Below are 17,735 nucleotides of genomic sequence, written 5' to 3'. Positions count from 1 at the left end.
CATTCGGAGCAATAAACTGTTGTATGATCCAAAAGCATGCAATTAGTTTTATCTGGTGTAGTTACCAATACATTGATGTTTAGTCTTCAGTAAATACAACAATTAGGCAATGTTACAGCCTAATATATTATTATTTTATATGGCGGCAGGTGCGTTGGGCCAGTAAACGAAATTTCGATAGTTCAAATCCCTAATCCAATAAAGTAAAAAATATGTTGATTTGCGCTTGAGTAAGGCACTCAACCCTAATTGCTCCAGGGTCGTCATAGACAGAACCTGGCCGTGACACCACTCCGCCCAGGGAGAGTGGGATATGCACAAAAACATATTTCTAATTCAGCACATGCTTATTAATACAAACATGCACATGTGTGAAATAGGACGAATATAAGCACCTATCAAATTATTATTAGCTTGCTAACCCACATGGATGCATGACTCTACAACGAGAATAACATTTAGCCAGCTAATTGGATAGGTAGACTGTTTGTGTTTAAAACTGGCCTTCTTACGATCCCTTATAACACAGTTATTATGCTTCTGTGCTTCAATAACCTACATTATTGTTATGTTCTTTGTTGCATGTTTCTCTCACAGTCAGTATCATGGTGTGTGTGCACATGACACAGATAGGCAGGAGAAATGAGAAGGTGCGCAGATCAGCTAGTATTGATGTATCACATACACTACATGACCAGGAGTATGTGGACAGCCTCCACTCTTCTGGGAAGGCTTTCCACTAGATGTTGGAACATTGCTGCGGGGACTTACTTCCATTCAGCCACAAGCATTAGTGAGGCACTGATGTTGGGCGATTAGGTCTGGCTCGCAGTCAGCATTCCAATTCATCCCAGAGGTGTTCGATGGCGTTGAGGTCAGGGCTCTGTGCAGGCCAGTCAAGTTATTCCACACCGATCTCGGCAAACCATTTCTGTATGGACCTCGCTTTGTGCACGGGGGCATTGTCATGCTGAAACAGAAAAGGGCCTTTCCCAAACTGTTGCCTCAAAGTTGGAAGCACAGAATTCTAGAATGTCATTGTATGCTGTAGCGTTAAGATTTCCCTTCACTGGAACTAAGGGGCCTAGCCCGATCCATGAAAAACAGCCCCACACCATTATTTCTCCTCCACCAAACTTTACAGTTGGCACTGTGCATTCGGGCAGGTAGTGTTCTCCTGGCATCCTCCAAACCCACATTCGTCCGTCGGACTGCCAGATGGTGAAGCATGATTCATCACTCCAGAGAATGCGTTTCCACTGCTCCAGAGTCCAATGGCGGCGAGCTTTACACCACTCCAGCCGACGCTTGGCATTGCGCATGGTGATCTTAGGCTTGTGTGCGGCTGTTCGGCTGTGGAAACCCATTTCATGAAGCTCCCGACGAACAGTTATTGTGCTGACGTTGCTTCCAGAGGCAGTTTGGAACTTGGTAGTGAGTGTTGCAACCGAGGACAGACGATTTTGATGCGCTACATGTTTCAGCACTCGGTGGTCCCGTTCTGTGAGCTTGTGTGGCCTATCACTTCGCGGCTGAGCCGTTGTTGCTCCTAGACATTTCCACTTCACAATAACAGCACTTACAGTTGACCGGGGCAGCTCTAGCAGGGCAAACTGACTTGTTAGAAAGGTGGCATCCTATGACGGTGCCACATTGAAAGTCACTGAACTCTTCAGTAAGGCCATTCTACTGCCGATGTTTGTCTATGGAGATAGCTGAATCCACTAATTTGAAGGGGTGTCCACATACTTTTGTGTATATCAAAATTAACGTTTACCAGTTGGATTAAGACACAAATATATGATTTGTTTGTATTACAATTTCTCTGAAACATTGTAACAAAATATGCAAATGAGACCATATAGGCCTTACATGTGCATATATTGCCAATATATTTTTCTAGACACTGGATGAAGTCAGTATATTTTGGGGGGCTTTAATTTGAAAAAGACTCCAGGGGCCAAATTTATCAACCGTGTGTAAATTTCTCACAAAATTCTGGCATACGTGGAGATTCTAGGATTTGCATGCGCAATAAATGATTGGGATTTATCAAACTGTCGCACGCAACACATACGCATGTGATCATTGATAAATCAGAGCCATACTATATTTCTATGCTCGTGAATGAGCGTAACCAATGATGTATACAAACCCAGGATTGCTGATGCTGTGTATTGGCCAGTGAAAGGCTTTGAAGCCACCGGTCGGTCTCCCCAGTAGGAGCAGTCAAGCACAAAATTACATTTATTTAAGTATTTTTGTTGTTGTGGTGGAGACAGTAATATTAGAACTTTAAAGACATTACACTTGAAAATATGCATTTAAGGTGTCTAATAGAAGAAACGTGGCAAAAACAAATGTAGACATTAATTACATTTTTACATTTACATTTTAGTCATTTAGCAGACGCTCTTATCCAGAGCGACTTACAGGAGCAATTAGGGTTAAGTGCCTTGCTCAAGGGCACATTTACGTCATTTAGCAGACGCTCTTGTCCAGAGCGACTACAAATTGGTGCATTCACCCTATAGCCAGTGGGACAACCACTTTACAATTATACTTTTTTTATTTTTTTTGGGGGGGGGGAGGGGTAGAAGGATTACTTTATCCTATCCCAGGTGTTCCTTAAAGAGGTGGGGTTTCAAATGTCTCCGGAAGGTGGTGAGTGACTCCGCTGTCCTGGTGTCGTGAGGGAGCTTGTTCCACCATTGGGGTGCCAGAGCAGCGAACAGCTTTGACTGGGCTGAGCGGGAACTATGCTTCCGCAGAGGAAGGGAGCCAGCAGGCCAGAGGTGGATGAACGCAATGCCCTCGCCTGGGTGTAGGGACTGATCAGAGCCTGAAGGTACGGAGGTGCCGTTCCCCTCACTGCTCCATAGGCAAGCACCATGGTCTTGTAACGGATGCGAGCTTCAACTGGAAGCCAGTGGAGTGTGCGGAGGAGGGGGGGTGACGTGAGAGAACTTGGGAAGGTTGAACACCAGACGGGCTGCGGCATTCTGGATGAGTTGTAGGGGTTTAATGGCACAGGCAGGGAGCCCAGCCAACAGCGAGTTGCAGTAATCCAGACGGGAGATGACAAGTGCCTGGATTAGGACCTGTGCCGCTTCCTGTGTAAGGCAGGGTCGTACTCTCCGAATGTTGTAGAGCATGAACCTGCAGGATCGGGTCACCGCCTTGATGTTAGCGGAGAACGACAGGGTGTTGTCCAGGGTCACGCCAAGGCTCTTCGCACTCTGGTAGGAGGACACAACGGAGTTGTCAACCGTGATGGCGAGATCATGGAACGGGCAGTCCTTCCCGGGAGGAAGAGCAGCTCCGTCTTGCCAGGGTTCAGCTTGAGGTGGTGATCCGTCATCCATACTGATATGTCGGCCAGACATGCAGAGATGCGATTCGCCACCTGGTTATCAGAAGGGGGAAAGGAGAAGATTAGTTGTGTATCGTCAGCGTAGCAATGATAGGAGAGGCCATGTGAGGATATGACAGAGCCAAGTGACTTGGTGTATAGGGAGAAAAGGAGAGGGCCTAGAACTGAGCCCTGGGGGACACCAGTGGTGAGAGCACGTGGTGTGGAGACAGCTTCTCGCCACGCCACTTGGTAGGAGCGACCGGTCAGGTAGGACGCAATCCAGGAGTGAGCCGCGCCGGAGATGCCCAGCTCGGAGAGGGTGGAGAGGAGGATCTGATGGTTCACTGTATCAAAGGCAGCAGACAGGTCTAGAAGGACAAGAGCAGAGGATAATTAATAATAAAGTGCCCCGTCAGTCATCTAGTGTATATATAAATCATTGGTTACAACCCCGCCTGGAAAACGCCCTCCATTCAACATTTATGGTAACAAAAACACCCTCATTTGCTGTATGATTTCGAGATGTTGGAACTGGGCCATGACAGTTTTTAAAGCGCAATGGCAAAATGTATCACATTTCTGTAGAGGAATGGGAAGAATGTGGTAATCTTTTGCAGTGACTTTTTCCAACTTAAAATGCATTCCGCCAATAGCGAGTGCTAAAACACTGGCCGCACATTCTGCAAGATTGTCTATTCGAACAATTTAAAAGTAAATGCTTCAGCCCACATTTCTATGCAAAAGAAAAATTGTTGTTCAATATTTTGTTTCAGTACATGATTGTGTTTCAATCTCCTGCCTTAGTAAAGGTTCTGAGATGAAATAGGCTATGATTTCGTGCTCCTACCACACAGCAATACTAGCCTATACTGCCAAAAGGCTAACGGTTTATTTACTTTCGCGCATACTGAATGAGCAATGGATAAATAGTAGCCTAATATTTGTTGTGTAGCGGGAATAAACCAGTCATGTCAGAAAAGGGAGAGACGTCCTGCAATATGATTATGAATTAGACCTATATAATAAAAGCAAAATAAACATATTAGGCTACATGATGCTATGCAATCTCCTAACCAATGGCAAATGCATCTGTTTTATCATTAGGCCCACGTTTTAATGTTTTTATTAGCCTACCATTATTATAATTCCTGTGCATCAACCACTTCCAATTCCCCCATAAGAACAATGTTTGCTTGCAATACAATTGATCAACCACTAGAAGTTGTGTGTGTGTGTACGCATGGTCTGAGCTGTACTTTGAGATAGGCACACTTTTTTGGGTGCGCACACACCTTTGATAAATGAGGCCCCAGGACTATTCACAGATTTTTTTTATAAACATTTCTCATCTTTCTATCTAAAAAACAGTATTGCCATGTGTGAGAAATGCATTTCGGCATACATTTTCCAAGAGAATCTTAGCTAGAACACATCATTTTCAAGATATCGGCAATTGCTTCAGTAAAAGTCAGTAGAATATAAGCACACAATGTGGTGAATGCACAAGCTTCTGAAGATAACATATACCGTGCAAGTATTCAGACCCCTTGACTTTTTCCACATTTTGTTATGTTACAGCCTTATTCTAAAATGGATTAAATAGTTTTTTTTCCCTCTCATCAATTTACACACAATACCCCATAATGACAAAGCAAAAACAGGTTTGTAGAGATTTTTTGCAAATGTATTAAAAATAAAAAACAGATATCACATTTACATAAGTATTCAGACCCTTTACTCAGTACTTTGTTGAAGCACCTTTGGCAGTGATTGCAGCCTCGAGTCTTCTTGGGTATGACGCTACAAGCGTGGCACACCTGCATTTGGGGAGTTTCTCCCATTCTTCACTGCAGATCCTCTCAAGCTCTGTCAGGGTGGATGGGGAGCGTCGTTGCACAGCTATTTTCAGGTCTCTCCAGAGATGTTAGATTGGGTTCAAGTCCGGGCTCTGGCTGGGCCACTCAAGGACATTCAGAGACTTGTTCCGAAGCCACTCCTACGTTGTCTTGGCTGTGTGCTTAGGGTCGTTGTCCTTCTGGAAGGTTCTCCCATCTCCACAGAGGAACTCTGGAGCTCTGTCAGAGTGACCATCGGGTTCTTGGTCACCTCCCTGACCAAGGCCCTTCTCCACCGATTGCTCAGTTTGGCCGGGCGGCCAGCTCTAGGAAGTCTTAGAACTAGCAGCTACTCTTCCTGGGGTCCACACAAAACATGAAACATGACTTAATACAGAACATTGCCATGAGACTCGAAATTGAGCTCAGATGCATCCTGTTTCCATTGATCATCCTTGAGATGTTTCTACAACTTGACTGGAGTCCACCTGTGGTAAATTCAATTGATTGGACATGATTTGGAAAGGCGCACACCTGTCTATATAAGGTCCCACAGTTGACAGTGCATGTCAGAGCAAAAACCAAGCCATGAGGTCGAAGGAATTGTCCGTAGAGCTCCGAGACAGGATTATGTAGAGGCACAGATCTGCTGAAGGGTACCAAAAAATGTCTGCAGCATTGAAGGTCCCCAAGAATAAAGTGGCCTCCATCATTCTAAAATAAAATAAGTTTGGAACCACCAAGACGCTTCCTAGAGCTGGTCGCCTGGCTAAACTGAGCAATCGGGGTAGAAGGGACTTGGTCAGGGAGGTGACCAAGAACCTGATGGTCACTCTGACAGAGCTCCAGAGTTTCTCTGTGGAGATGGGAGAACCTTCCAGAAGGACAACCATCTCTGCAGCACTCCACCAATCAGGCCTTTACGGTAGAGTGGCCAGACGGAAGCCACTCCTCAGTAGTGGCACCAGTAGTGGCCAAAAGGCACCTAAAGGACTCTCAGACCATGAGAAACAAGATTCTCTGGTCTGATGAAACCAGGATTGAACTATTTGCCCTGAATGCCAAGCGTCATGTCTGGAGGAAACCTGGCACCATCCCTATGGTGAAGCATGGTGGTGTTTTTCAGCGGCAGGGACTGGGAGACTAGTCAGGATCGAGGGAAAGATGAACGGAGCAAAATACAGAGAGATCCTTGATGAAAACATGCTCCAGAGCGCTCAGGACCTCAGACTGGGGCGAAGGTTCACCTTCCAACAGGACAAGACCCAAAGCACACAGCCAAGACAACGTAGGAGTGATCGGACATCTCTGAAGAGACCTGAAAATAGCTGTGCAGCGACGCTCCCCATCCAACCTGACAGAGCTTGAGAGGATCTGCAGAGAAGAATGGAGGAACTACCCAAATAGAGGTGTGACAAGCTTGTAGTGTCATACCCAAGAACACTTGAGGCTGTAATCGCTGCCAAAGGTGTTTCTACAAAGTACTGAGTAAAGGGTCTGAATACCCAAATAATCTAAAAACCTGTTTTTGCTATGTCATTATGGAGTATTGTGTGTAGATTGAGGAGAAAAAAAACAATTTAATCAATTTTAGAATAAAATTTGGAAAAAGTCAAGGGGTCTGAATACTTTCCGAATGCACTGTGTATACAGTACCAGTCAAACGTTTGGACACACCTACTCATTCAAGGGGTTTTCTTTGTTTTTTAAAACTATTTTCTACATTGTAGAATAATAGTGAAGACATCAAAACTATGAAATAACACAAATGGAATCATGTAGTAACCAAGAAAGTGTTAAACAAATCAAAATATATTTGAGATTCTTCAAATAGCCACCCTTTGCCTTGGTGACAGCTTTGCACACTCTTGGCATTCTCTCAACCAGCTTCACCTGGAATGCTTTTCCAACAGTCTTGAAGGAGTTCCCACATATGCTGAGCACTTGTTGGCTGCTTTTCCTTCACTCTGCCGTCCGACTCATCCCAAACCATCTCAATTGGGTTGAGGTCGGGGGATTGTGGAGGCCAGGTCATCTGATGCAGCACTCCATCACTCTCCGTCTTGGTAAAATAGCCCGTACACAGCCTGGAGGTGTGTTGGGTCATTGTCCTGTTGAAAAACAAATGATAGTCCCACTAAGCCCAAACCAGATGGGATGGCGTATCGCTGCAGAATGCTGTGGTAGCCATGCTGGTTAAGTGTGCCCTGAATTCTAAATAAATCACAGACAGTGTCACCAGCAAAGCACCCCCACAACATAACACCACCTCCTCCATGCTTTACGGTGGGAAATACACATGCAGAGATCATCCGTTCACCCACACCGTGTCTCACAAAGACACGGCGGTTGGAACCAAAAATCTCCAATTTGGAATCCAGACCAAAGGACAAATTTCCACCGGTCTAATGTCCATTGCTCGTGTTTCTTGGCCCAAGCAGGTCTCTTCTTATTATTGGTGTCCTTTAGTAGGGGTTTCTTTGCAGCAATTCGACCATGAAGGCCTGATTCACACAGTCCCCTCTGAACAGTTGATGTTGAGATGTGTCTGTTACTTGAACTCTGTGAAGCATTTACACTGGCTTGCGAAAGTATTCACCCCCCTTGGCATTTTTCCTATTTTGTTGCCTTACAACCTGGAATTAAAATGGATTTTGTGGGGGTTTGTATAATTTGATTTATACAACATGCCTACCACTTTGAAGATGCAAAATATTTTCTCTTGTGACACAAACAACAAATAAGACAAATGAACAGAATAGTTATGCACGCTCAAGTTTTCACCCCGCCCAAAGTCAATACTTTGTAGAGCCACCTTTTGCAGCAATTACAGCTGCAAGTCTCTTGGGGTATGTCTCTATAAGCTTGGCACATCTAGCCACTGGGATTTATGCCCATTCTTCAAGGCAAAACTGCTCCAGCTCCTTCAAGTTGGATGGGTTCCGCTGGTGTACAGCAATCTTTAAGTCATACCACAGATTCTCAATTGGATTGAGGTCTGGGCTTTGACTAGGCCTTTCCCATACATTTAAATGTTTCCCCTTAAACCACTCAAGTGTTGCTTTAACAGTATGCTTAGGGTCATTGTCCTGCTAGAAGGTGAACCTTCGTCCCAGTCTCAAATCTCTTGAAGACTGAAACAGGTTTCCCTCAAGAATTTCCCTGTATTTAGAGCCATCCATCATTCCTTCAATTGTGACCAGTTTCCCAGTCCCTGCCGATGGAAAAACATCCCCACAGCATGATGCTGCCACCACCATGCTTCACTGTGGGGATGGTGTTCTCGGGGTGATGAGAGGTGTGTTAGGTTTGCGCCAGACATAGCGTTTTCCTTGATGGCCAAAAAGCTACATTTTAGTCTCATCTGACCAGAGTACCTTCTTCCATATGTTTGGGGAGTTTCCCACATGCCTTTTGGCGAACACCAAACGTGTTTGCTTATTTTTTACTTTAAGCAATTGCTTTTTTCTGGCCACTCTTCCGTAAAGCCCAGCTCTGTGGAGTGTACGGCTTAAAGTGGTCCTATGGACAGATACTCCAATCTCCGCTGTGGAGCTTTGCAGCTCCTTCAAAGTTATCTTTGGTCTCTTTGTTGCCTCTGATTAATGCCCTCCTTGCCTGGTCCGTGAGTGTTGGTGGGCAGCCCTCTCTTGGCAGGTTTGTTGTGGTGCCATATTCTTTAAATTTTTTAATAATGGATTTAATGGTGCTCCGTGGGATGTTCAAAGTTTCTGATCTTTTTTTATATCCCAACCCTGATCTGTACTTCTCCACAACTTTGTCCCTGACCTGTTTGGAGAACTCCAAACATGTATACAGCTTGTTACCTGTATAAAATACACCTGTCCACAGAAGCAATCAATCAATCAGATTCCAAACTCTCCACCATGGCCAAGACCAAAGAGCTTTCCAAGGATGTCGGGGACAAGATTGTAGACCTACACAAGGCTGGAATGGGCTACAGGACCATCGCCAAACAGCTTGGTGAGAAGGTGACAAACATTAGGTGCGATTATTCGCAAATGGAAGAAACACAAAATAACTGTCAATCTCCCTCGGCCTGGGGCTCCATGCAAGATCTTACCTCGTGGAGTTGCAATGATCATGAGAACGGTGAGGAATCAGCCCAGAACTACACGGAGGATCTTGTCAATGATCTCAAGGCAGCTGGGACCATAGTCACCAAGAAAACAATTGGTAACACACTACGCCGTGAAGGACTGAAATCCTGCAGCGCCCGCAAGGTCCCCCTGCTCAAGAAAGCACATATACATGCCCGTCTGAAGTTTGCCAAGGAACATCTGAATGAATCAGAGGAGAACTGGGTGAAAGTGTTGTGGTCAGATGAGACCAAAATGGGGCTCTTTGGCATCAACTCAACTCGCCGTGTTTGGAGGAGGAGGAATGCTGCCTATGACCCCAAGAACACCATCCCCACCGTCAAACATGGAGGTGGAAACATTATGCTTTGGGGGTGTTTTTCTGCTAAGGGGACAGGACAACTTCACCGCATCAGAGGGACGATGGACGGGGCCATGTACCGTCAAATCTTGGGTGAGAACCTCCTTCCCTCAGCCAGGGCATTGAAAATGGGTCATGGATGGGTATTCCAGCATGACAATGACCCAAAACACACAGCCAAGGCAACAAAGGAGTGGCTCAAGAAGAAGCACATTAAGGTCCTGGAGTGGTCTAGCCAGTCTCCAGACCTTAATCGCATAGAAAATCTGTGGAGGGAGCTGAAGGTTCGAGTTGCCAAACGTCAGCCTCGAAACCTTAATGACTTGGAGAAGATCTGCAAAGAGGAGTGGGACAAAATCCCTCCTGAGATGTGTGCAAACCTGGTGGCCAACTACAAGAAACGTCTGACCTCTGTGATTGCCAACAAGGGTTTTGCCACCAAGTACTAAGTCATGTTTTGCAGAGGGGTCAAATACTTATTTCCCTCATTAAAATGCAAATCAATTTATAACATTTTTGACATGCGTTCTTCTGGATTTTGTTGTTGTTATTTTGTCTCTGTGTTCAAATAAACCTACCATTAAAATTATAGACTGATCATGTCTTTGTCAGTGGGCAAACGTACAAAATCAGCAGGGGATTTAATACTTTTTTCCCTCACTGTATATACTGAGATCATGTGACACTTAGATTGCACACAGGTGGACTTTATTTAACTAATTATGTGACTTCTGAAGGTAATTGGTTGCACCAGATCTTATTTAGGGGCTTCATAGCAAAGGGGGTGAATACATATGCACTCACCCCTTTTCCGTAATTTATTTTTTAGAATTTTGTGATTTTTTTGCATTCCACTTCACCAATTTGGACTATTTTGTGTATGTCCATTACATGAAATCCAAATAAAAATCCATTTAAATTACAGGTCTTTTAATGCAACAAAATAGGAAAAAGGCCAAGGGGGATGAATACTTTTGCAAGGCACTGTATTTGGGCAGTAATTTCTGAGGCTGGTAACTCTAATGAACTTATCCTCTGCAGCAGAGGTAACTCTGGGTCTTCCATTCCTGTGGCGGTCCTCATGAGAGCCAGTTTCATCATAGCGCTTGGTTTTTGCGACTGCACTTGAAGAACATTTCAAAGTTCTTGACATTTTCCGGATTGACTGACCTTCTTGTCTTAAAGTAATGATGGACTGTCGTTTTTCTTTGCTTATTTGAGCTGTTCTTGCCATAATATGGACTTGGTATTTTACCAAATAGGGCTATCTTCTGTATATCCCTCTTACCTTGTCACAACACAACTGATTGGCTCAAATGCATTAAGAAGGAAATAAATTCCAAAAATTAACTTTAAGAAGGCACACATGTTAATTGAAATGCATTCCAGGTGACTACCTCATGAAGCTGGTTGAGAGAATGCCAAGAGTGTGCAAAGCTGTCATGAAGGCAAAGGGTGGCTATTTGAAGAATCTCAAATATAACATATTTTTTGATGTGTTTAACACTTTTTTGATTACTACATGATTCCATATGTATTATTTTATCGTTTTGATGTCTTGAAGATTATTCTACAATGTAAAAAATAGTTAAAATAAAGAAAACCCCTTGAATGAGTAGGTGTGTCCAAACTTTTGACCAAACTTGTACTGTATATCTCTCTCTCTCTCTCTCTCTCTCTCTCTGAATATCCATCACATCCACAACTCTTATGGATGTTACAGATATCAACATGCTGAAAAAGGATACTGACAATGAAAAGAGAGAAACCAATTATAGACCATATACAACGTTGATGAAAGTTAGCTTCACAGAGAACGTTTCAAGATCTGATGTAAGGTGCATGTTTTTCCCAAAAAAATCCTACAATTTCTTTGGTTACATTGCCTCTCCCAGTCACCCCTATCTTTACAAGACTGTAGAATATGCAAACAAAACTCAAGACACTTCAATTTGGTTTGTATTGCTTCATTGACATCTCATATTCATAACTAACACTAGGGGACAGTTGTGAGTGGAAAAACAAGCTATTTGAGCCCATTCTAAAAGCCATGAAATATCATTGACTGAAAAGCCTTTTTTGAGTCTTGGAGACCTACTCTGTAATGGTTAAAATTCAGTCAATTTCCTACTTTTCAAATAAAGCCTGAACTCCGCAACGAGGCTCGGACCCAGGACCTCTACCTTGCTAGCACACGTGACCGCCCTCCTGAAGCATCTTACCAGTTGGCGCCACGTGAAAAGCTAGCTATTCGCTGTCGCAAGTGGGGACACTTGGGCTGAGGAGAAAGTTCCACACATCCCCATGAGCTACACATGATCAGGTTGACTTTTACACGGAACTGCCCTTCTACAGATGTTCCCCCCACACGGTATAGCCCATCTCTCACAGGTGTAGATTAAGTTTGGGGTGCAACATCATTACAACAAGTCCAGTCAGACCTGTATTTATTTAAATTTAATTTTACCTTTATTTAACTAGGCAAGTCAGTTAAGAACAAATTCTTATTTACAATGACGGCTTACACCGGCCAAACCCAGACGACGCTGGGCCAATTGTGCGCCGCCCTATGGGACTCCCAATCATGGTCAGTTGTGATACAGCCTAGAATCGAACCAGGGGGTCTGTAGTGATGCCTCAAGCACTGAGATGCAGTGCCTTAGACCGCTGCGCCACTCGGGAGCCTGTATGGATGACAGCAGAATGGTATTTGTCATTCTAAACTAAAGCGTGTCACTGACTGTGATAAAACTCCCCTGGAAACAACAGCACAGAAATGTTCCCTTGCCATTAGGTGGGGGAGATGGTACAGCATGGAAGTGTCATCAGATAAATGGTTTGGGAAATTACCACTTTTGTATTAGTCGCTCAGCTCTTTCTCTCCTACCTGCTACATATCACCAGAGCTGAAAAACAACTCCATCGTAACTTTATGTTGTTTGTGAACAGTTATTGGTTCCTTGTTTTAATTGTATTAAAGTGATTTTTGTCTCCATTTTCAGGATGATAAGGCTTTGGTTGAACAGATAAATAGTTACTCTTTGACGCCCTGGTTTATTGCCGTTTAGACATTAATCTCTGGGTAGAGGGTACTGTAGTTGGCTATAGTATATAAAAGTTATTCAGTCACTAGCTGTAGTTTTGTAGGGCAGCAGGTAGGCTAGTGTTTAGAGCGAATACCCGAGCCGTCAAGGTGAAAAATCGAATAACCCTAATTTGCTCCAGGGGCGCAGTACTGCTATGCCTGACCCTGTAAAACAACACATTTCACTGCACCTATCCATGTTTGTGACAATAAGACATTTAGTTTTGAGTGTTTTTTTGTGTGTGTTTGCATTAGGCTTAGTTTGGTTGTATCACAGAGCTCTCATCAGCCTATAATGCAGTGGACTCCTGATAGGCTACTGGCTTGGGACTGTTGTGACTGCAGTGTGAAACTGAAAATCGGTAGTGCACTTTGCCTATCTGAAGTGCACTTTTCAGGAGTTGACTACTGCTTGTGCCCTCAGTCATTGACATATCAATGAAATATGTCAAATTGTCAGTCATATGAATGGCTGTGTAAATAGTTTACATTTACATTTTATTAATGGGTTATTATTAAAACACATGCATGTTCATCTTATCAACTGTATGGTTGCTGTGTAATTAAAGTGAAATGTTTAACTTGTATGATACGTATATAGGACAGAGGTTACAAATATCGAGATGGCTCTATCTATAGAAATGGCATACAGACGCAATGTCAGTTGTCTCAGTTGAAGGCTTCAAGTCATCTGATAATTTACATTCTGTTCAGTTTGCAGCCCAAGTCCTTTTCCTCAACCAATTTTCTGACCTAAATTATGCAATTGACAGATATACAACTACATTTTTAAACAAAGATTACCGTGGCTTCAATCTGGATATTCTGGAAACAGCCTACATCAGAAAGAGCGACGGTTGGTGGTCGCGTGGCCAGATGTCGCGGCCTTGAAATCACACATTTTTCACCATCATGCACACGGCGTTGTGGGTGGTAAAATCGTATAGGGTCAATATCAATAGTCTTCAACAGCTTCCTCTACTTGTCTCCTCTCCTTAATCTCGATAGTCTAAAGGCGCTTCCTCTCATTCATCTGCTTATATCTGAAAACCCATAGCAAGGAAAAGCGATATGGTGGATACCCACTGGGGATTTGCTTTCAGCTGTTCAGTTCCTTCATATCTGTGCTGCTGAAGGAAAGGAGACAATGAGAGGAAGCAACTCCAGACTATTGAGAATTGCTGGCAATGCGTTATTACATTGTAATCAACTGACTCCTGCACAAAACCAGGACCTGATCACTATAATTTGTTATCATATTAATTTGCGCGTTATTACACGGAGTGTGGAGGTCCGGATATGATTAATGTGCTCGATTAACGTCCTCTGCAATATGACTGGGTGGTGTTTGCTTTTAGCTATAATACAGCAATAGATCATGTAATAAAGCAATTAATAAAACCGGTAATAGCGGTAGCCTAATGAGCATGAAGCAGCTTATGCCTGTTCCAAAGGTTCAATCATTTGGACCCTATACTAGTAAGTGTTAGGCTTTGTAATATATTGATTGAAATTAGAATTATTTCCATATCCAATTAACTGTTTGGGCACGCTAAGAAATCAATTAGGCTAATAAAATGGAGGGTTGTTATTTGAAAATCCTTCTCATTTTATTCCACCACAGGCAATGGGAATGAACTGGTGTTTCCCTGCATGTTTTACATTCTCTTGGGTGTACATTACAATGTTGTGATAGCTGGACACACCAGGAGACGTGTGGAAATATGGCTAGTAGTTTACTCAATGTGGTCTGGTCACGACAAAATGACAGGGTGAGGCTGGCGTTGAGGGCGGCCAACATCGCTCAATAGCCCGTGCAATTAACCGAGTTGAATCAAGTTAATTCGAGCCACTTCGCAGGGGCACGCATATTCGACAAATATTTGTGGGTTTTATTATTGAAATTAACCGCCTGGCTTTTTCGCTATTGGAAGACTGGGATGTCAGCGAGGCTTGTCTGTATAGCAATTGGTTAAAATGAAGTTTTCTGCAAATCCGTGAAGCCGAACCAGGAAGAGCAAAGCACATCGCGCAGGCAGCAACCGTCCTCTCTCTCTCTCCACTCCCCAGCTCTCCCCCAGTCAGTACAGAGATCAGTTCAGCCATCACACCAGTCCAGCACTATTTCGACGCTTCTCCAGGCATAGTATGACGGAGTCGTCGGAGTGTGTAAGTTAATATCTCTCAAATATTTATTCCGTAACGATTTTCGAGTGCCGAGTGTTAAAGTTGCGTTCCGAGCCCGTCCAAAAAGGAGTGCAGAACCTATTTTCGCTTCGGAGAACGAAACCCCTTCTGCCATGCAAAATCAATAGCTGTAGCTTGCTAGCATACGATATCCTTGGGGCTTCAGACTAAATAGTGGTAGAATATCTAATTATTTCGATGTTATTTTCATAAATAGCGTGGAAAAAGTGTTTGTGGCACCCTTATTTTGGCCGCGGTGTGTGTTCGGGTCGCCCACAGCCCCGTAGATAGCAGTTACTTCAGATGGCAGGCTACTCACAGACGTCTAGCGAGCGAGGCGCAGCCTGCCTACTGTAATGTTATGTCGGCCCCGATGTCCTCAAGTAGGCTATAGGACATTGTGTATGTTAGAGCAAGTCAAATAGGTCACCAGGGCGAAACTCATGTGTTACATGTAGTGTTTAAATCGATTAAGATGGACTGTAGAGTCGACTATGAAGACCATTTCATGACAAACAAGCCGACGCCTCGTGTTTATTGTTTTAGTTCTGGCATCGAAAGTGTTCAAAATACCCCCCTGCATCAGTTCAAAACACCTTACCCTGTGGGTTATTTTGGGCAAGTTTTCGGTCCCCTTCTCATTGCCCCCATATCTCACACGGTGTTAAAGCGTAATTAGATAGGTTAATGTTAGGGTGAATGCCAGGTTACGGAAATAATTGTGTTTTATTGCATGTGTCTAAGTGTAGAGTAGCTTGCGCTGAGAAATGGTAGGCAAGATAGATACATACTTATTAGGTGTCTGTATAGCCTGTAGGCTAGGCAACACAGGACATGGCTGTTTTGTTTTGTAACTTGTTTACGGAATGAAACCAGTGGCAGTGGGCTCTACAGTCATGTAACAATTATTTCATACAAATAATATGTCATTGTCTAATTGGTTTCTGCTTATTTTAGTATGATTTCTGTATGTAGAATGTTTGCTGAAATGGAATGTCTGCTGGATTAAAATGTCTGGTAAATTAGATTTGTCTGTCTGATTTAAAATGCCTAGATGTGTCAGAAGATTGTCTCCATGCATATGGAATTCCCCGACCTCTCATGTGCTCGATAAGGGTGCAATCATGTTTTGACTATTTTCATCTGTTCAATATTGTTTGTTTTGAGTGCGTCGGCATGCGCTTCAGTTTTGCGGCATTCCTTTTATTAAGTATTATTTAGCATCTCCGCATTTACTCACTTTTACAAAGAATCAGAAATTCTAGAACGTTCGTTCAGAAGTAGCATATGGAATAGCCTACATTGTGGAAAGTTTACTGCTTCTTGGTAGTAAATGAAAAAGAAACCCACCAAGAGCAACATTTTCTCAAGCGGGTGTGAAGTGCAGTTCGACCCAGTTATACATTATCGTGCTGTAGAAGGGTCAATGATCTCTTTGCTGAAGATGTCAAGTGAATTTCAAGGAAGCACTTTTTTATGACTACTTAAGGCCAAATTGATATCATTCACAGCTCAGCATATTATGAAATAGATTAGTCATATTTTGACACACACCTCTATTTTCATGATTTATTGGATGATTTATTGGATTAGTGTTGATGTTATTGACTAAAATATACATTTGTGTATTAAAAGGTAGGGCTGTGACAGTCATGGGATTTTGGATGCCTGTAAAATGGCTAGCCAAATGACTGCAGTCTCCATTATAACCGTTTGAATCGCATTCGTTATATATTTTTTAAATTGACACATTTTCTTCTCTTCTCTGGTCCTGACTGCATGTGCTGCCATAGAAATAGAAGGAATAGAACAGGAATCCTAATTCCAATCAATGATGTCATAATGGGTGGCGGCCATTGCAGTGACCCATAGGAGCAAAGTTGGAAGTAAAAGCAGGAAGTTTACCCATCAATATGTGCTGTGATTTGTTGATTCAACTCAACTGGAATTACAAAAATACATTCCATTGCATGAGCCACATCAGTTAACATAATTTAAATGAACATTCTACATTACCATGGAAATTATTGCATCACAATACCAGGCAGCCATTGCAAGTGTACTGATGTAATGAGTTTACCAGTCAAAATGCCAGGGTTAGAGGTTCCAAGCCCGTCCTATCTATATATATATATATACACTACCTTTCAAAAGTTTGGGGTCAATTAGAAATATCCCTGTTTTCGAAAGAAAAACAATTTTTTTGTCCATTAAAAGAACATCAAATTGATCAGAAAGACAGTGTAGACATTGCTAATGTTGTAAATGGCTATTGTAGCTGGAAACTGATGATTTTTTATGGAATATCTACATAGGTGTACAGAGGCCCATTATCAGCAACCATCAGTCCTGTGTTCCAATTGCACGTTGGGTTTGCTAATCCAAGTTTATAATTTTAAAAGGCGAATTGATCATTAGAAAACCCTTTTGCAATTATGTTAGCACAGCTGAAAACTGTTGTGCTGACTAAAGAAGCAATAAAACTGGCCTTCTTGAGACTAGTTGAGTATCTGGAGCATCAGAAATTGTGGGTTCGATTACAGGCTCAAAATGGCCAGAAACAAATAACTTTCTTCTGAAACTCATCAGACTATTCTTGTTCTGAGAAATGAAGGCTATTCCATGCGAGAAATTGCCAAGAAACTTAAGATCTCGTACAACGCTGTGTACTACTCCCTTCACAGAACAGCGCAAACTGGCTCTAACCAGAACAGAAAGAGGAGTGGGAGGCCCCGGTGCACAACTGAGCAAGAGGACAAATACATTAGTGTCTAGTTTGAGAAACCGACGCATCACATGTCCTCAACTGGCA

The 17,735-nt window shown here is 43.0% G+C and overlaps 1 protein-coding gene across 1 annotated transcript in view; it reads left to right on the top strand.

Annotated features, from left to right (window-relative positions):
- LOC121548680 (bromo adjacent homology domain-containing 1 protein) overlaps positions 1-17,735 on the top strand; it is a 49,986-nt gene that overhangs the window by 929 nt on the left and 31,322 nt on the right. The gene's annotated exons all lie outside the window — the stretch shown is intronic.

This window comes from Coregonus clupeaformis, chromosome 33 (genome assembly GCF_020615455.1).
Source record: "Coregonus clupeaformis isolate EN_2021a chromosome 33, ASM2061545v1, whole genome shotgun sequence".
Lineage (NCBI taxonomy): Eukaryota > Metazoa > Chordata > Actinopteri > Salmoniformes > Salmonidae > Coregonus > Coregonus clupeaformis.
Note: the sequence above shows the minus strand (reverse complement) of the source record. Positions and strands in the feature narration are given on the sequence as shown.